Source organism: Parasteatoda tepidariorum, chromosome 6, assembly GCF_982258835.1.
Source record: "Parasteatoda tepidariorum strain Cologne lab strain chromosome 6, Ptep-v5.0, whole genome shotgun sequence".
Lineage (NCBI taxonomy): Eukaryota > Metazoa > Arthropoda > Arachnida > Araneae > Theridiidae > Parasteatoda > Parasteatoda tepidariorum.
In genome coordinates, this window is record NC_141760.1 from 68,698,954 (window position 1) to 68,720,869 (window position 21,916).

General features: G+C 28.7%; 2 long non-coding RNA genes across 3 annotated transcripts; both read left to right on the forward strand.

Annotated features, from left to right (window-relative positions):
• The first annotated feature begins 1,165 nt into the window (after positions 1-1,165).
• LOC107453427 (uncharacterized) lies at positions 1,166-6,652 on the forward strand. The gene is made up of 4 exons (XR_001585322.4): positions 1,166-1,309; positions 2,311-2,395; positions 2,502-2,541; positions 6,432-6,652. It is a non-coding gene; the product is annotated as an uncharacterized LOC107453427 (long non-coding RNA).
• Positions 6,653-15,460: 8,808 nt separating this feature from the next.
• LOC107453429 (uncharacterized) lies at positions 15,461-21,628 on the forward strand. Of its 2 annotated transcripts, none has more exons than XR_001585324.4 (4): positions 15,461-15,595; positions 19,014-19,098; positions 19,181-19,220; positions 21,425-21,628. It is a non-coding gene; the product is annotated as an uncharacterized LOC107453429 (long non-coding RNA). The 2 variants fall into 2 exon arrangements; XR_011636388.2 differs by having other exon boundaries at positions 15,595-15,698.
• The last annotated feature ends 288 nt before the right edge of the window (positions 21,629-21,916 follow it).

The following is a 21,916-nucleotide window of genomic DNA, read 5'->3' on the forward strand; positions in this document are numbered from 1 at the left end:
GTGTTATACGCTAGACTCCAACACATATTTTAGCAACTTTTCAGTAATTAAATGTCTCTTTTTAAACTTTGCGACAATAAAACCAGCAAAGACTTAGAAACTGATAAAAAACATTTACTTATTTGTCTTTCTGGTATAATGAATAAAACAGGAAAAATGCAAAATATCCTTATATTAACCAGTAAAAAGTGGCTTTATATTTAAAAAATCGTTGCTACCATACATTGCTTTGGGTGATCCATTTAAAGTTACATTTTCTTTTAAATAACAAAATCTATTACATTTAAAAGCCTAAAAAATTAGTAGGTGTATATAAAAATATTTTATGAATATGAAATTTTATGTATAAATATAAAACATTTTTTTTTTGAAATACAAATTGCTTGAAAATTATTACAATTTTAGTTTTTTTCCGCGAATTTCGTCTCAATTTTTCCCATTAAATATTGTATATTTATTCATTGTTGTGGAGAAGTATATTTTTCTTTCGTGATCTTTAATTCATAAGCTTGTGTTTGAATTTATATCCATCAAAAGTAACAAAAGAGAGATATTAGATGTTGCGATGCATATATCTTAACATTTATTTATGTAGAAAGTTTTGAAAATAAAAGAGCTTAGTGCAGAGATAAATATCGCTCCTAATTTGAATTATTTCAAGTCTCTATAGCAAGTAAAATATTCGAGTGCAGATGATTATTTTTCAAATCCACGTAAGCATTAATTTTTTTACGATTAATTGAAGAACAAAGTGTTCTTAAGCAAAACTAAAATAATTGTTAATTTGTCTTTAAAAAAATATTCCTACAAAATACCGTTTTCTAAGGAAAAAACAGTGATGAATAAGAAGCGATTAAAAGGGTTGTTGTCTTTTACTCTTGAAATTAATTGAAATTATGACGCCAAAAAATTAAGTAAAAATTTGTGTACTCGTAATCTTTTACTAAATCGACCCTATTTTTGCTGGAAAAAAGGTAGTATTCATACGATTTGGCGAAAAAAAATAAGTAAATGAACATATTATTTTATGAAAACTAACTGAGCTTCAATCAAATGGAAAATATGTGAAGCAGATGGCAACGGTAGAAAATAAATGCATAAATCTGTGATGAGATGACATTGATGCGAAGAAGGCATGTTTTGAAAACAAATATTTCGAGCGACGTATTGACAGATTGTTTGTTCGATTCATTATTTATTGTTTTCGAGCAAACAACATCTTATGAAAAAAATTGCATTGAAATGAGAGTATAAATATCTAAATATGTTCTCGTTATTTTATATTCTTGAAAGAATACTCGATTAAGTGGTAAGATTTCATTTGCATTGATTTTAAGAATCGTTAATCTGTTAAATAATTATTGTAACACGATATTCTATGCTATGTATGGGTTCTAAGGAAGCTAAACTAAAATAAAATGCAATTTTCTTTTTTTAACAGCTTCCTCAGATTGATACTATTTTATCAGCTATAATTGTACTACAAATGAATTTTTGCATGCTGTTAGGCTTTTGATCTGTTTTGCAGTATTGTTTGGCACAGCATGTCTATAATTGAACCTTGTGCCCTAGCCTCTACATTCAAATCCTCATTTATTAACTTTACTTGGTGAAACTTCACACCAGTATCTTATTGCTTGCTTGAAAGACAATAGGTACTTTCCAGAACTTTACTGCATATTTAGTTTCAGTCAAGTGATTGACGTGGTATACCATTTTCTGGCTCTTGTGCCAATAATTTTTAACTGAATAAAATAACTTAAAAACTACTCTGAAAATCAATAAATTTGATCCTATTACTGATAATTTTTTTAGGTTTAGAATTAGATTAAAAAAAAGACAATTTTTGTATAATTTTTATTGCTTATCATAAGAATGCTAAGAGAAATTGCATCAAATAATAAAATTATATGAAATTAGCCTTCAGCCAATTTCTTCTCAATGCATTTAGTGGATTAAAATCATAACATTTCTGATAACATTTTTCATAATATTGGAAGGGGCAAACAACTCGCCACAATTCTTTTATTCTTCTACATATAACATGGGGATTGTCTACAGTTAGCTTTGTGTAAGTTTTGTTCAATGACTGCAATAATAAAATTATCAAACAGACATAAAGTCATTTATCAGGTTAAACTATTATTTTCTTCTGTAAACTATGCATCAAAGAGCTATTAAATCCTCGTTTTACCCACATACCCAGCTTTGACCTTTCTATATTACCTTATACAAGATAACACTCTAAAAAATAAGTTTTAACTTTAGATTTCCCCAAAATTTCATTTGTTACATCATTTGATTTTTCAGGTTAACGTAAAATTTATAAACATGAACGCAAATACAGCTGTTGTTTTGCTGCTCCTTTTTCTGCAATGCTACGAAGGGCGTAAAAGTAACCCACCTCTCTCATTTATTAAAAATTTTTAGCTATAGAAGCTATTAGCTATAGAAGCTATAAACATTTCCATTTAATAATATTCTTTTTTATTCTTTTACAGTATCTTCAGAAAAAGATGCACCTGCTTCCGTTGACAAAGTGTTTGTATAAAAGTTCTTATTATACTTGTTTAAAATCATTTGGAAACTTTTAAAATTATTTTTCATAGATTTAAGTGTTTAGATATGGATAATGCTTTTAATTTTTTGTCATATTTGTTGAGTAAATATTGCTTGATCTCGAAGATAACGTAAAACGCATAGGTCAATCTTATTAATGGAGATTTTAATTAAATATTTATCATATCTTGTATAATTTGATTATATCCGTAGGACTTTCTTTTTATTTTGTTTGATTTTTTCCTGTTTTGCCTTGGACTAACTTTTTTGGAACACTGAATATTATTTTACGATGAGTACAAAATAAAACTTTCATAAAACTTTTTTTGTGTATGGTTCTGTATAACTGAAACCTACTGATCTGTCAGGAAAGTTTACATTCAACAAGTCATTTAGGATGTGGATTAGGTAGTGTAGTTTTGTTTGGTCACAATCTATTTGTTCAGTTGTCATTCTATACTTAATTTATAAGATTGGTATTATTAGAATGTGTCGTGAAAATTACCTTTTGGAATCGATTGACTTCCAGGGGTACTTGATTATTCAAACAAATACCTCACGATCTTCAGGTGATCCATTAATTATTCAATCTTTTTTTTTTTTTAGATATAATTTTAATTAGATTCAGTTTTGAACAAATATTGATTTCACATCAAAAGTTGAATTTTTCTCTTGTTCCACAAAATCCAATATAACATTTTATCTATATTTTTGATTACGTAGTTAGTGCGAAAATGCAGAAATTAATGTTTTATTCCTACAATAGCAGCAAATCTAAATTAACAAGCATAAATTACAAAAATATTACTCACATTTAATTAAATTCAATAATATAAACGAAATATAGATAATTAGTTAACTTTCAAAGTTAAAAATTCCTCTATACTTCCAAAAATGACTTGAATGAAAAAATTGTATATATTTCTACGAAAAGAAAGAATTGAATTCCTCTATACTTCCAAAAATGACTTGAATTAAAAAATTGTATATATTTCTACGAAAAAAATAAGTGATAAGTAGTAAAACTAATGCTTAAAAAATCCCCAACCTAGATGTATAATAACCACCTAGTTGTAGACGCAGTATAGCCCTAACCGGTTCTTTGTGTCAAAAACTTCAACAAAAAAAAAATTGGTTGCGGTAACGTAAGAATATAGTACTCAGAAGGAATCTACGTCACATAAACTATTTGATATAATATTTTTTGTATAATTCAAGCATTTTGCCAGCAAAATAAATGTTATTATAGGTAAATTCTTTGTCTGAGTAATATTTCTTACTTTTATTATTCCTTTCTTACGTCCAAATTTTTATCACTTACTTATTGCTGATCATTTACAATAGCATTTGACCAACATGATTTCAGACTGGACCATGAAAGTCCTTTGTATTTCTCGAAGAAAAGAATACAATTCAATTTAAAGATATAATCACATTGTACTAATTATTTTCTTCATATAAGATTTAAATAGCTCTCATGAATATAGAAAGAACGACGAAACTCAAAGGTAAACAAAAGGTTTTTAGCCATTGAAAGGAGCAAAAATAATATGAAATTAATTATTGAGTTCAGAATTAAATCAGATTTACCGGAAAAATAAATCAATCCGCTTCCAACTGAAACTGTCACTCCATTACTTAGCGTTGCAAGATGCAACTAGACTTGAAAGAGAAGTTTTCATATCTCGCGACTGCTTGTGGATAGTAAGAATTTTGCTCAAAATTATCCAAAGTGGCTTTCATCAGTTATATTTTTATGAAATAACATTATTTGAAAATATTTTTTTTTAAAAACTGTTCTGAGTTTTACTGATTTATAATTGTTAGATAAAATTTTGCCTTTCTTTAGGCAATACAATATGTACACTTTATAACAAAAAAATCGACGCACCAAGGTGGAGTAGTGCGATAGAAACGAAAATTGGTGGATAGCAAGACAATGTACAGAATAGTAAATGATTAAAATTTCAGAGCAATTGAATAATTTATTGCAGAATTACAGTTACAAATTCAATAAGGTGTTGACCCGCCTCAAGCCTGGATACAAGCTGCCACACTGCGTGGCATAGACCGATAAAGCTCCCGGATTGTCTCTTGCGGTATTTCCTGCCAAATTCGATCCAATTGTCGAAGGGGGTCATCAACATTCCGTGCCAGATGCGATCGCCTTCCCATCATATCCCAGACATGCTCGATGGGAGAGAGATCTGGTGACCTGGCTGGCCAAGGAAGAGTTTGACAATCTTGCAGATAGTTCATAGCAACACGTGCCGTATGTGGTCTGACATTGCCTGCTGAAAAACCAGCCCAGGGAGCTGCAAAAGGAACGGTAGCAAAACAGGCCTTAGGATGTCGTCGATGTACCGCTGTGCAGTAAGTGTACCTCTAATGACGACCAAAGGGGTCTGGCTGTCAAAGGAAATGGCACCCCAGACCATAATACCTTGTTGAGGGCCGGTGTGGTGTCTAATAGTGAAGGCAGGATCCCCCTTCTGCCCTGTGCGTCTCCAAACACGTCTTCGATGTTCGTCAGGACACAGTTGGAAGCGGAACTCGTCGCTAAGGACTATACGTCCCCAGTCGGCATCATTCCAGCCATATCTGTTCAAATCATTCCTGCATACGAAATTTCAAAGCAATCGGATGATTGCTTCTTGGTGCATCGATTTTTTTGTTATAGAGTGTATGTTAGGAATATGATTGCACAGTAAAACATGTATCATTAAAATATACACAGACAATAAACTAAAAGGGATATATATATATATATATATATATATATATATATATATATATATATATATATATATATATAGGGGAGTGTCGGGTATCCCCGCCCACTGTCAATTTCATATGAATAGAATATTTTTCAAGTCAATGGGCCATCGGACATTAATTGTTATATTAAAAAAAAGATTATTTTCAAAGTTTCAAGTATTTATGCAGCTGGTCACATGGTAAACAATAGTTTTGAAAATATGTTGAATACAGTAGTCAAATTTTTTTAAATTTCTATTTTTTTAAGTTAAACTATTCTTTTTTTGGTTTATTCTTTTTGCATTATTTAATTAGATCATAAAACAATAGAAACATACAAAAATATTGATTATTACTCAATATTATACGGAAATATAAGCAATACTCCCTAAGTAGGCAGGGCTACTCGACTCTCCCTTATATATATTTCAGACATTCCCTTCAACAAGCGGTACAAGTATGTGAAATGAAAGCTACATAAAATCTTTAAATTTTAAAGGCACAGTGGGTCTTTTAAATTCTGAGGCAAAAATGGTTCATTTTCTTTCACACTGAAATCAATTGTGCTGTGTCTTCAGACTTTAAGTGATTATAATTGCATTGCTGGTTTAAGGGATAGAGTGTTTAAATTCCAATGACGTGGCACGGGTTTGAATCCTATAACCGGAACGAATTCCGCACCTGGTTCACACCAACCACAGTACAGACATAATACATCCTCAGTAGTAAACGGATCATGGGTTAGTCCCTTTGCAGTCAGTCTAACCCTGGGTGGCTTTCGTGGTTTTTCTTTCCGTGTAACGCAATGCGAAGTTTCGTCCAATACTTGATCCAGGAGTTTTCTTGTCTTCTTTATAGGGTTTAAAATTACAAGGCTAAGAAGTTGAGCATCAGTAGTCGTAAACTCAAAATTGTGCTGGCTGTTCAACAATGGTTATAAAATTATACCCATTAATTCTAAAATACAAAGAAAGTTTCATTCAAGGAATTAATGAATATATTAAATACACACAATTTTATAAGTTGTTTTAAATGTGTTGTTAAAGTAGCATGGTTATCGTAAAAGAAAAAATCATAATAATGTTATAAAATTGTCTTTTTTCTTATCATTACAGTTATCCAAAAATGCTGTTTCGTTTTACCCAAAATGAATGTAACAGAAGCCACTGCTTCCCCCCCGATTCGAAGATGGCAAAAACTCATATTACTCAAAAAATCCAATAGTGCTTGAGTGGCTTCCAATGATCATGAGTACAAATGTGTTATGAAAAAAAAAATTATTGTACTCGAGCATTACTACACAGAATATTTCAAAAATAAAAATATTATCTCATTATGTGCATGCTTGTTTTTTTACATCCATAAGTTTAGTGACATAACCATTTTTTTAATTTAAGATATATCTATAGATGTTATTACTATTTTTACATTTGCAATTATGTGACGGATTCTATGAATATGGAATATTTAAAAAAGAAAAGAGGTTTTCTTTAACAATATAGGCAAGCTCAATAACTGGCATTTTCTAACTTGAAAATTTAAATATTTAATTGATGTAATTTCATTCATTGATTTAATTCAATTATTTTTAAGCTTATCTGATCTAATTATTTTATCCAATAAAAAAATAATTGCTTTCCCACATTTATCTTAAATTTTTTTGTTAAATAATTCGAATATTTTTGCATGCTAAATCATTTGTGTTAGCTTTGCAAAATTGAACGAAGTTGATGTGTAAGGAAAATAAGACCATATATATTTTGCATAATGTAAACAAAATAGGTAATTTTCTATGGCCATTCTTAACTTTTTCAGTTTTCATAAATTATAACCTTCCACTTCGCTACGAAGCTATTTCTGTGTTCCTAATTTATTTAACTGCTTGAAAGCTGAACGATTTATTAACTACAGTTTTACATATTTGCCTTTTATGACTATATTTTGTCATGATGTCTCAACGATGTACTTGTTATTTGAAATAATAGAAAGAATAATTTAAAAATTGTGCTTGAAAAGTGTATTGAAACGTTTCTAACATATTTTAAAAGCATTTACGGGAGCTGATTATAAATATATTTACACGGTGTCTACAACAATTGCAAAAATGATCCTCCCTTTTTTTCTATTGTACTATCAAAGTTCTTTTCTTTGCCACTTAAAAAGCTATGCATTTAGTTTTTTTATTCAATTTTTTTTATTCAATTTTAAGTGAAGTTTCCAAATATAGTCAGGACATGCATCAAATTGAGTAAATTTTACGGGATTTTTACAGGAGAAGAATTGTGATTTTGCTTATAGTTGAGTGCGTTGTGGGAAATGCTAAGCAGACGTAATGTAAAAGTCGTCTTTGAAAGCACAAAGAACTTTTATTAATCAAGAAAAAAATTATGACTTAAGCATCACGTAACTTTTTAAGAAGAAAACAGTCCACGTCAATATTCTTCTCTCTATAATATGAGACAGCTATAATCACTCCATACATTCATATATCTGTATATAATCACTCATGGGCTGCAATAGCGTCACGACTAAAAAAACACGCGTATTGGACTAAGAGCAGGTGTAAATATGAAAATACACATTCTTTCAGCAGCAATACTAGCACAACTCATAATTCAACTTGAAAGTAATCTTAGTTTAAGCTGTTGCTGTTAATTTACGTCGCACTAGAGCTGCACAATGGGCTAATGGCGACGGTCTGGGAAACATCCCGGAGGATGATCCGAAGACATGCCATCACAATTTTGATCCTCTGCGGAGGGGATGGCACCCCCGCTTCGGTAGCCCGACGACCTGCGCGCGAAGTCAAGCACTTTACGGAAGCACAGTTTAACGAGGACCAATACCGTACACCCATCTCAAAACTTGATATGTTTAATTGTGCCGCTATTGTAGCCCATGAGTGATATATCTAATCAGGATTTGTCTTTTTGTTCTTAATTGATTGAATCTTGAAGCATAAATTTAATATCCGATCAAAAGCATTTGCATAATGAGGGTAAAAAGAACGCACTTATAATTAAGACGTTAATTTACCTTTAGTTTGAACATATAAAAATAATTTAAACTTTAAATAAATAAATAAAAAAAATCCAAGAAAGAAACAGTTTTCTTTCTCTCCAGAGTTTAGAAAACTTAAATGTCTCCTTCTGAGTAAATCTATTCTTTCTCCCTCTTCTAATGGTTTTTTGAACTCATGATTTCTGACACTCTGTTCTTTTTACTCTAACCTTGTTCCCTAAAATTCGTAGTCTGAAAATTTGTAGTTTCTTGTGTTGCCATTAGAAATGAATATTTTATAGGAGTTTCAATGTTTTTTTTTGCACATGAAATTATGCTACCACAAACAGGAGATGGCAATATAGGATTCTGAGGACACTCTACGACATGGGACTACGTGGTAACTTACCTTAATTCCAGAAAACTCTCTGTCAAAGCAGTATTTTTGGATAAAATTGGGTACTACATTTTGAATTGGTAGTATACTAGGACATTTAAGTTGCACATAATTGTTTCATACTTCTTACCATTTTAGTAAATTTACAATTAAGTCTTATCCATTTTGAATGCATATACTTTTTACAGTGTTTTAGAGTTTTCGGTATTTTATCTGATTTTATACATGTGCTTTACTTTACCTTTTAATCTGACTTTAAGCCATGTGTTTCGCTCAAAATGTCCTTTTTTGAACCTTGTGCCACTAAAGCTTTCATTAAATTCAATGCTACAAAAAATCTACACATTTGTTTTCTTTATCGCATTTTACTTGACAGCAAGATTTTTTCGATCTTCTTCATAATGTATGCATGCATTACTGGAGCTACAACTATTTACAATTTTTCTAATTACCTTTAAACTAATTTTCTATAAATTTAAATTTAAAAAAAAAAACTCAACAAGCTTAATAGCGAAAATTATAAAATGAATAAATAAATACCAACGCAATAATTATTTACACACATTTTTCTGTTAAATCCTGACTTGATATTTTTTATAACTTCAAGAGTTATTTCACGCAACTTTTATTTCTTATTTTTCATTTTCCGTGAAGATTTAATATATACACTGTGCACGCATCAAATTGAGTACATTTTAAGGTATTTTATATAAAAATTCCACTTTGAAGCCTCTTGTGTTGCATTTGGAAAGGAATATTTCATTAGTTGATTCCATGGTTTTGTTCCGCATGGAATTATGCTTTAAAAAATCTGCATATTTTGTTTTGCTATTATTTATTACAATTCATTACCAGTAACTTTATAGCATTTTTCTTGACATCTAACTACAACGAAATCTTATTGACATTCATAAAGTCAGCGAATATTACTCCTTAAATTATAGTTTTTTATCAACAAAGTGGCCTATCGTGACTCTCGCGAGAACAATAACTAACTTGACATCAAGATTTTTTTAAGCTTCTGCATCATTTATTTATGCATTGCATCTGTCTTGGGTAACTATGTTAGAACTGCAACCATTAAATGTTCTCCAACTGCATTAAACGTACTGAAATAGAATTTTTCTGTAAATTCCAAGTTTTCAAGCTGAATCCTAAAAAATTCTAAAAAATATTAAAAAAGTAATGATTACACGCCCATTTAATAACTTTTGCATCATCTTATAACGTGTAAGGTACATTGTATAGTCAAAAGTGAAACTTGTTATTATCTATTTCATTAAGATTTAAAAATATCTGGACAAAGATATTGTAACAAATTTCGTTAGATTGTTTAATAGTAAATAAATATTATCAAACTCTTATATTCATTAAAAAATTCATTTTTTATTTAGAAATTTAATTTTAATCTATAACATTTCTTTTATTAGGCTCCAAAATGTGATAAGAGAAATACGACTATTGCATTAAAGAAAGCGTAATCAAATAAGAGATTAAAAAATGTCAATTTAACAATTTCAAACAGGAACGCATACTATTCATAAAAGCATTATAAAATGTGTTTAATTAAAAGGAAAACTACTTTTATATTCTAAAGTACGTGAAACAATATGCATCGTTTCAAAATGGTTCAAATCTTACTTGCTTTAGTTTTAAACATTAACTCTAATTATACATAGAACATATAGCAGTTCTTAAAAAAATTATTGTATGCTGAAAATCAAATCTTGATTCAATAAATGAAAGTAAAACTACGAAAAGAAATAACTGTCTTATTAGCATATGCTTCAGAGTTCATTATGTTGTAACACTGACGATAATGAAGTCAGAAATCTGCAAGGAATTTCTTTTCGCTATTGACACTAATTTTTCTAATTTGCTCATTTTCTATTTATAAACTTTCGTTATTAAATCCTCTTATCAGATATGTTATTTTTATTATATACATATATTAGCGTAAGTATAGAAAGAATCTAATTGCGAATAAAAAGATAGTAAAATGATTTAGTGAAATGTGAGACTTAATTGAAAAATAGTAGTTAATTATCCATGATCAAAGATATTTTTGCTTATGATTGAATAATGCTCTCGTTGTAGTTCTAAAGTTACCATAATGATCTTAATCTATCTAATCTCTTTTAATCATTGCTGCGCATCAGAAAACTAACAATTATATATATATATATATATATATATATATATATATATATATATATATATATATATATATATAGGATGACGAACAAAGCACAACGTGATGCACAAAAAAAATACAGAAATAGACTAGAACTTTTGTCCGTGTTTAATACAAAGATATTTTTAAATTAGAGTAACGTTTGCTGAGAAAGGTTCTCTATTATAGAACCTAATGGATGTTCGGTACATTTTCTGTACCTATATTTCAGCTTTATAAACGCTGCTTTTGTACTTTTTTTATTCCTTCATTGGATTTTATTGTTTGGTAATAGTTTTGGTTTCGTGAACAAAAGTCTTTGCCGTTGTTTAATTAAAATAAAATTTTTATTTAGACACTATGGAAGATTATTGCTTATGGAACATAATTAATGGTCTGCCCATTTCTGTATTTATAATTGCTCTTTAATCAATCTGCTTTTGTAATTTTTTTATTGAAACATTTTCTTATAGAAGATGAATTCTAGTATCAAAAGAATTAAAATAAGTCGCAGATTTATTTGGATTATTGTTACATACAACTATCATATCTGATTCTAAACATTGTAACACAATTAATTAGAAAATAGGAACTAGGGTAGTACGACAAGCATAACATGAATTTATTGAAACGACTTTTTCGACGAGCAAACTATTACTTCGGTAACAGAAGGTTGCTTTTCATCTCGTAACTTCTGCATTGCTGATAACTTAGTTAATTTATTTCATATCTATGGTTTAGCAGAAAATAATTAAATTCAGGAAAAATCTGCTCTCTCAATATTGCAATAAGTTTTTTCATTTTTTGAACTTGCGTTATACTTGTGTCTTTAGAGTAGCTTTAATGCATTAAATTTATATTCTATAATTATTTAGGAAACAATATAAGTGAATTTAATAATAAGTTTCAGTCTATCCAGGAAAAGGTCTCGATCTAAAAGCAGGATACTATTGACGGGCATCTCACCCATAACTTGTCCTCTGTGCCCTATATTTTTTAGTTCTTAAGTAAATATGTTTCCTCTTACTTAGTGATACTTTTTTGCAGTTAATTTCTTAAATATATTTTCCATCTTGATTTGGCTTCAGAAAAATTTTAAAGCTTCGAATGCTATGCCAGTAGACTTTCAGACAGATTGATTCATCAAGTTACCACTTGATAATTGGTGTTTTTGGGATAGTTGGACAGGTCTCATGACCTTATAAATTGTCTCAGTGATCATCCTACTGTCCAGAATACACGAGAACTCAGAAGCTTCTATTGACCATCAGTAACCGTCAATCGAAGCATATGACCCCTGACTTTTGAACCGTAAGCAGTCAAATTGTCTGGGATCTGAAGAAGTTATCGCGAAAGTAGGACTGTAAAAATTGGTTTTGTTGGACGGAGAAGATTTGTTTTTTCCGCTCTTCTTATTTACGCGAGGATTCAGTAAATATATTACCATTGATAAATAATTTTTTTAACTTTTTCATAAGTATAACTATTTTGTACCTTAGAACGAAAGATATTTTTTTCCATTTCATGAAAATATCATATTTTAAACTTTGTCTAATCTCACTGCCAATAAGCCAACATAACAGTGTAGCTAGTCATCGATGATACAGAATTTTGGGTTCTAACTAGCTTCTCTAATACGACAAAGTTTTTGGAATCCAGTTAGCATCCAAAATAGTACTAAACATCATCACCACTCCGCCAAACTTTCAGAAGTGTCTCTTAGTAACAAGAGTGTGACAAGTTAAATAATAATTCAGTACCTTGCCAAGTTTCAACTCTGTTAAACAAAATAATCGAAATGAACAAGTTTGTTCAATTGGTTGAAGTTGTTATCATAACAGATGAACCAATTAAATTAAACTTACAAATTTCTTATCTGAAGAATTTTTCAAAATCTAACATTGAAACAGCTTAGCAAGCATACTGGGATTTTTACAAAACTGATTCAGGTAAGAAATATGAAGAACGTACTGCCGAGAGTATAATCACTATTCTAACAGATTTGAACAAGAAAAACGATACAGTTCACAGGACATTCGTAATTTAGAACCTATTTAACGATAGAACAGCCTGATTGTGCACTTACCTAAAATCACCATTTGGGATCAAATTGTCTCTTATAAGAATTTATGGTTATTCCGACGTAAATATATTTTTTTAATTTATGAATATTATTAACAATATAACATATAAGGTTTCTGGAGATTAAAAAAAGTTACTGGTCTGCTGAAAGAGTAACTGGATCCTGGAGTTACTTGTCTACTTTATCTTTCGAATGTGGCACCCAAAGGGGCAATTTTATCTCGAAGTTTACAGTCCATGTGCTCTTTGGTACGTGCTTCACTCTAGACGAGAAGAAGGAGGTTATGTCCCACCCTTTTTTAATCGGCTGGTACGGCATGCTTAGCAACCTGCTAGGGACTACTTGCCCCATAAGGGGGGTGCCCCTGAACTCTGTTAGTTTGGGTAGATCCACGCTCTTCTGGTGTAGTTCGATACTTGGAGCTACCCTGGACAGAGTATAGAGGAAGTTTAAAGAGTCTGTATTTCTATTCCACTTGTTGGGCTCGATGGTGGGATTGGAAGGGTCCAGCGGATGTCCTCATGAGTTATGGATACAACAAAAAATGATTCGTAACAACTACTCACCTTAATTTGATCTATATGAATGCCCTAATTATGATACAACTAAAGCTAGGACTCTAATTCTGAATTCGACTGAACAAAAAACTTTGAATTGTATCGTCATTAATTGTCCGAAAATCTCTAGAAAAATAAACTGGAAACCCTAAAAACGTTTGACGGGAGGCAGCCAGAAGACTTATTAGTTGAGACTAATTCTGTTAAACAAACGACTCCTCTCCTAAAATTAAATAATCAAAAACAAAAACGAACCAACTGTCTCCGAATTGGCCACTCTCGTTTGCCGCATCTTCGTTTGCTGTTTGGAGATCCACCTCCGAATGCAACGCATGTAATGTTTTACATTCAATTCATCATATTTTAAACTTTTGCCATGTTTTAATCTTCATCATCTTATCTTTTTTGGCACTTCTGTTTTATCTATAGAGGTTTGGTAAGATGACACCCATCATCCTAATATTTTTGCGTTTCTACACGTAATTGGCATTTTACTGTATATAATCTTTTATATTTTCTTTATGTTTTATATTGTGTATAACGTTTTATTTAAAAAAAACATTTATATACGGTTTTATACGGTATATAAATGTTTTTAAATTATTTTCTTATAATTTTTTTCACTAAAAAAATTTAAATTTTATCCTAATTTTAAGGACGCTTTACACCTGTTTCATCTTGTGTTATCGTTTTTACACTTTGTCTGATTTTATTCACTTTTCAATGTCCATGTTACATTGCGTACATTTTTAGTAAGAAAAATAGAAGAATGTTCTTTATATTTGATTTGAAACCAATTTTTTTGTGGCAGCATGTACTTTGGTGGACCTTGCGTATTTAATCCAATTCTTCTGTAGCACGAAATCTATTAGACTTAGAAACCTAAAAAAATACGAAGCTGTATAGAAAACTCTACAGGGAGAACGGTTTAATAAAAGACTTCACATTCGATTATTAGTACGAGATTTATCAAGTGTTAAACGTGTATTAATTCTATAAGGAGTGTTCTACATATAAGTGAAATTAAACTATCTATGCTAAAAAAAGGTTATTTTGCATACCAACGTAATAAGTTTTCTTTTTCTTTTTTGAAATTCAACTTGTTTGGAAGCTAATGCCCTTTTGCGTTTTTTTTTTTTCTTGAAGGCTTTTGATATTTTTTGGTTTCAAATATTGTATATTTATTCATTGTTATAAGGAAATACTTTTTTCTCTGTCGAGGTCTTTATTTCATAAGTTCGTGCTTAAATTTATGTCAAGCGAAAGTAACAAAAAATATTATATGTTGCATATTTGCTTAGCTAATATGTAGGACGTTTATAAAATAAAAGAACTTATTATTAGTAGACAAAAAACATCCCTATATAAAATCCTTTTTTTAAAGAGTAAAATTAATTCTCATTTATTTTTCTTTTTTGTGGTGATCCAAAGTTTGTATTCATTAGGTTATTTTTTTCAAGTATAGTTGATTTTTTTTCTATTAATATAATGGCAAAATGTTTATAAATAAAACTAAAATAATTGTCTATTTTGACTTTGAAAAATAATATTTGATATTCAGTTTTGATAAAATATCTTTTTAGCGAGAAAAGAAAACAGTTATGAATAAGAAGAAATTTCATGGGTTACTGAGTAGAACTCAAATCATGACTAAAATATTTTTTTTGTCAAAATTTGTGTTTAGTAATATCTATTACTAAACAGATTTCTAACTGTCCTGAAAATAATAATTTTGATTGAATTGAGAAGAAATAAGTAAATAATTGCATTGTTTCGTGAAAAGTAAATAAGCTTCAATCAAAAGGGAAATGTTTGAAACAGGTGGGAAAAGTAGAATATAAATACATAAATCAGTGGTGCGATGACAGTAATCTAAAGAAAGCAGATGCAAGCTTCGAAAACAATTTGACAAAAGCCACGTATTGACATCTTGCTTATGTGTTTCATTGTTTATTGTTTGGGAGTAATCACAACATGTCACGAAAGAATAATTGCATTGATTTGAGAATATAAATATCTAACAATGTCCCACATTAGTTTATATTCTTGAAAGATTACTTGATTCAATGGTAAGATTTCACTTACATTTATTCGAAACAGTTTGAATCTGTTAAATATTTATTGTAGTTCGATATGTTCATAAAATCTCAGCTATGTATGTCTTCTAAAAAATTAAGCTTGTTGAAAATGCAAATTTCTTTCGTTTATTAGCTGCTTTTTTTTAGATTTTTTACATGAATTCTGGTTCAGTGCATTTTTTGTTCTTTATTACTTTATTCTTACGTCAGGAATAGCCGTTAGTAACATTTATTGTGATCATTGCAATGTATGCTAAAAACTTATTCGGTGGTGTATAGACTCAAAAAAATGAATAATGCTGTATCACTGCGAAAGATACAGCATCGTTCATTCTCCATCCATATTCAACTAATAACGACGCTTTTATTCTAGTGCTGATTTTTTTTATTATTGAACTACATTTTAATTCGACGAAAGTAAGTAAAGTTTTAGGTTTTGACCGCCATTTAATTATTTTCAGACCTTAATAGCTGCCCCTTGATGTTTTCTTTCCGATATTTTTTTATGTATTTTAAGCTTCAGTACTTATTTAAAAGTGGAAAGGAGGAAAAATTTATAAAGTCGACACTTTAAATTTATAATTAATACTAGTTTTACAAATTACTAAATTATGAGGAGAAATATATGTATTTATTGGCAAAAAACAGAAGCGACAGTTCATCACATCTTTATAGCAACAATATTGGGATCTTGAAATTAATACTAAAATGCACTACGTAAAATCAGATGTTAACTTTTTACTTGTATAGCGTCTACTGCATGAAAATGTCAAGTTAACCCGGCTATAAATAGTAAAAACTTGGTTGACGCACCTAAATTTCCTATTTAGAGAATCTCCTCCTCAATGCAACACTGTTCATCGTATTTTAATCATGTTTTAACCAACATCGTCTTATCTTTTTCGGTAGTTCCCTTTTATCTCTTTATTATTTATTAGGTGTTATGTAGCTTTAATACTTGAAGGAATAAAAATATTTAGGAATTTTTATGAAATGCGCAAAATTCTTTTATTTTTAGTACTAACAATATTCAGAAAATATATTTAGAACAACTAAAACAATCTTAATATGGCAGATGGAGCTGTATTTCATAACTGTATATCTTGAAATAAATAGATGAATACAGGTGACCAAAAAGTAATTTAACTCTTGCAATAATTTTCCTAAAATGCATACTTATAAAAATGCTTTGAAGTATTTTATAAATCATTGCAATATTGCAACTCTTTTTTAATTAATTTTCCATTAATTCATGTGAGTGACAAAAGGAAAAAATAAAAACACGTCATAGTTCATAATGAAAGAATTTTAAACTTAATTTCATCCGATTGTTGACATATTTTCGTTATTAAAGATTTACAATCCACTTTAGTAGATCGTAAATCTAAGGAAATGTAGATTTAACAATATTAATTTACACATTTATTTAATATTATTGTTTTTATTTAACAATAAAAATAATTTTATTGTTAAAACTGTATTTTAACAATAAAACTGTTTTTACGATAGTACATTGTATGAAGATAGCGAAATTAAATTTATATTCTAGATTTCATCAAAATATAGAACAAAAAAGTAGAACAAAATATATTTTTTAATATTTTCATACGAATTTTTCTTTTATCAGAATTTATCCAAATTATATAAGTACAAAAAATATTTTTGCAATCTGTTTCATATGTGATAATCTGAATCTGCTTTTCACACATGTAAGTAATTCGTTATTTATTAATTCCAAAGGAATAATTTTCTTAATTGATATTTGAATCATATATCCGGATTTCCTATGTATAGTAGTTTTTCTAAATAATAGAAATCAAACATAGTAAATTCAATTCGTTTAATCAATTTGAGTCCACCAAATTTTATTTCTATCAAAATCACCTTACTGTGTATATTCTAGAAAAATTGCTTAAATATTGCTTAGTTACAGTAATTTTTCCTATAAACCAGTAATGAGGATTCGTTCAAGGTAGTTTACTCAATTATTACTTTGCTTCAGTCATATATTCGCATAAAGTGAGCATTCTTTTAAAATTTAATTCAATAGTGATTTAATGCATGAAAATATATATTTTTATTCGGCCATGTAAGTATCACGTATCTAGTACAAATTTCAACTTATAAATACTACTACCACAAAATACATAACTGTGATTCTATTCAAGAGTCTAATTCAAAAATTTATTTAAACTGTTTTTATTTCTTGGGTTATTTTAATTTACAAATTCAGTGAGTTCAGGATCTTGTTTGATGCCAGCCTAATTTTTTATAGGTGGCAGATATTTTAATATTTTATGGTTTAAATTACAATTTATCGACACCCAAAACTCCATATGCAATTAAATCAGAAGGTTTGAGTCAGAATTAATTCACTTGGCATGCATTATTGTGCCTTGAAAAGAAGGAAGTATGCATGATACTATAATGCATGGTTTGGCTGTTTTTTTTTTTCTCTATGGAACTCAAATTTGTTCTCAGTCATGTTCATACATAATCTTTAAATACGTAGACGTATCAAACTTTCATGCGTATTAATATCTAATCGTATTGTTATTTATTTGTTTCTTTTTACGATATTTTGAATCTGGAAATGTTAGTTTAATTCTGGAAATTTATAAAACACGAAATTTTATTACTTCCATAATTATTTCAGAACATTTTCCTATCTCTAATATATCTATTATAAAAAACTGGATATATAGTGAATAATTATTAATTCATATCCTATTTTTATTGAAAATATTATCCTTACAACAATGTTTGTCACACTAATATCATTCAACGGAATTAATTTCATAAAAAAAATACTTGATAATTAATAAAATTGAGCCTTTAGCTGATGGTCTTAGTATCAGGTAAAGTAGATTAGGTTTTGCATATTTTATTATCACTATTCATTGACTGACCCTTTTAGCCATACTCGTTTACATTTGACTAACAATGAGCTGGTTTTATCCAAATAACGCCATTTAACAGATAAAGAATACGATGCATACCTAAAATTGACAAAAAAATAAATTTACATAAAAAATACCTTTAAGCAATTTCTAATCAGTTCAGTAATTGTGCAAAAATTATAACTTTCATAATCAAATTTTTTAAGACAATGAAGCTAACAGACAAATGGCAGAAACGTTTTCACTGATCCATAAATGATGTGGTGAACGTCTACAGCTTGTTTTGTGTGATTTTTGTTTCATGAATGCAGCAATCCAGTAATTTCACAGATAAAATATTACTATCTGTCCTAAATTATCTGTCCTAAGACTATTAAGTTCAAATTTTATCTACATGGTCAGCTTTTTTGAAATTCATTAACCTAATAGTTGATACAACTCTAAAATCTCTTTTTAAATAATAGGAAAATTTCCACTTAATTTATATTATATATCATTTGATTTTTCAGGTAAATGTGTAATTTATGAACATGTACACAAATATAGCTTTTGTTTTGGTGCTGTTTTTTCTGCAATGTTACGAAGGGCATAAAAGTAACCTATCTCTCACTTATTTAAAATTTATAAATTAAAATAATTCCAGTTTAATAATTATTTTTTTTTAATTCTCATATAGTATCTTCTGAAATAGACGTAATTGCTTCTGCTGACAGCAGGTTTGTATAAAAGTTCTTGTTTAGTTAAAATTTGTTTTAAATTCCTAACATATTTTATTTATCATCGTAACTTGAATCCGTACTTTTATAATTTTTTTATGTTTATTTAAGTGTTTTGATATCGCTAATGCCAATATCTCGCCTTTTTATTGCTCGCGACACGGGATTGCATTTGTCATATTGCCAAAGTTATAAATCCCTTTTAATTTAAATTTATTGTCAATTTTGTCACGTTATAATTGAGTAAATAATAAAAAATATTTATCAGTAAATAAAAAATAAAAACTCAAAACTCACTTTAACCAGGTCAAACATCGATTTCATAAGCACACTGAATTAAAAGGAACCTAGTTAATGTGAGCTTTGAGTTCTTATTTTTTATTTTCTGATGAATTTGTTTGAGTTTATTTTCTAAATTGGTTCTTTGTATTTCATGTTTTTTTTCCTGGACTTCTATACAAAAACTTCGGGGTGCTGAGGGTGTTACTTTAGGCATTTGCCTCCCCCTCAATAGAAAAGGTTTTGTTTTATGGCTACCGGGGCCGGTACCCTCTGAAAACGTCAGCTTCGGTGGTCATATTTTTATTTCCTTTGTTTCCTTTATTGGTACATTTATCCTTTTTGTGAAATTTCTGCTGCTTTTAAGCTCGTTTTTTCCATAGAAGTTTTGATAATTTAGATTTTAAAAAAAAATTGCTTTCTTTTAGAATATGTGGATTCTCATACATATAAATGGAGTTTAAAGATTTCAGAAGTTTGAGGGACAGACAAATTTCGGACGTAAAACAATGTCTTTGAACACCCTATTTCAAAAAATGAAGCAATAGATTTTTAACTTGTGTCTGTTTTTTTGGTTATTATATGCAATAATTAAAGAAAATTTTGTAATCCTAGCTCAAGTATTTATGGAAATATAAATACTTTTATAAAAAACTAACTTTTATGCCAATTATGTTTTAATTAACTATTATGTTAATTTTTTTTTCTATAACTTTTAAAATATTCAAAAAATTAAACAATTTTTTTAGTTCAATTTAAAAATAGCTCAAAAATTTTGCTTTAAAATTTAGGAAAAAAAAATTTTAAACTGCGCATGATATGAGTAATTAAAGTATTTTATTTCTACTTTGCATGAGCAGGAAAAATAAAACTTTTTGTTTCTTAATTATGTAATGAATCGTATTTGGTAACTAATAAATAATATCCGACTTCAATCTAAAAAATTTCAAAAAGTTTAAAACAATTTTATATGAAGCTCTCATACTTTTTTAAAAGAGAGTTCAAAATGAATTTTCACGCATTTCATTTTGTACTATTAAGCAAGAATTTATTAAAATTGACACCGGCATTGTTGGGGAGCACCCACATAAAAGTATATTTTTATCTTCTTTTTCCTTTCCTTACTAAATTGCATTTAGGTGTATGAACATATTTGGTGTATGAACGTATTTGGTGTATGAACGTATATTATTTGTAATTAAATTCTGTCTTATGATACGAAATATTTGTTAAAAATCCCATATTATTTTGAGCTTTCTAGTAAAAAGTACGAAAACTATTTTGAAAATTGCTTGTAACGTTTCTAATTTTTAAGATATTCAAATCAGATGTTCTTCATTAGTTGCCAAATACGATTCACTGCAAAATTGCGGATTTATTTATAAATTTTCCCTCGCATGAGCAATATAAAAGATCGAATTTAATTACTCATATTTGTAAAAATTGTTTTCAAATTTTAAATGGATATTTTCATTGTTAATCAAAAATTACTCAACAAATTTCGTTTCATGTTATAGAATATTTTTAAAATTACAGCAAAAAAACTTAAAGCAAAGAAAAATTTTGTTTTTAAAAGAATTTTCATATATCCCTAAACATTTAAGTCACGTTTCTGAAATTTTGTGTAAGTCTTGCATATAATTACTAAGATAATGTCCCAAGTTGCAAACCTATAGCTACATTTTTTGGCATAGGTTGTTCAAAAACATTTTTGGTTTGTAATTTATTGTGGGTACTTAAACCTCTGAAAGATTTAAACTTCATTGATATGTATCAGAAATCGCAGCAATTGTGAAGTTATAAAATGGTTCGTTAAGTATTTCTGGAGAATTGTGAAAAATATTATTAGTGTAGAAGTATATCCATTATTTTGTCCAACCCCTGTAAAAACAAAATATTAATAAATTGTTCTTTTCCTATTTTAGTGACCAGAATATGGTGTTTCTAAAGGGCAAATTTATTTGTAATAAAACCTGCAAAGGTTTGCCTAAGTCATGCATTGATTGCGGTAAACTTATACTCCAAGGATTCAAGTAATTAATGTGCACGAAAATCTTATAAAAATAAAAATGCATTGTACTTAAGCATTACAATACAGAATATTTAAAAAATAAAAATATTATGATGCTGCATGCATACTTTTTGCAACACGATAAACATTTTCTTAAACATGTGTACACCAAATCATGTCATTATTATTCTTAATTTTAAAATTATGCATTTAAAGACAGTCACAAAACATTTAAAAATATTATTTGCCACGAAAATATATGCTTTCTTGATGTCTAGCCTTTTTTACTTAAAATTATAAAAATTAAATTAATGTATAATGAACCATTTTATTTTAAAACTATCTGTCATTATTTATTTCTTCGCTAGAAAAACAACTTATTACAACTTACAACAATTAAAACAAC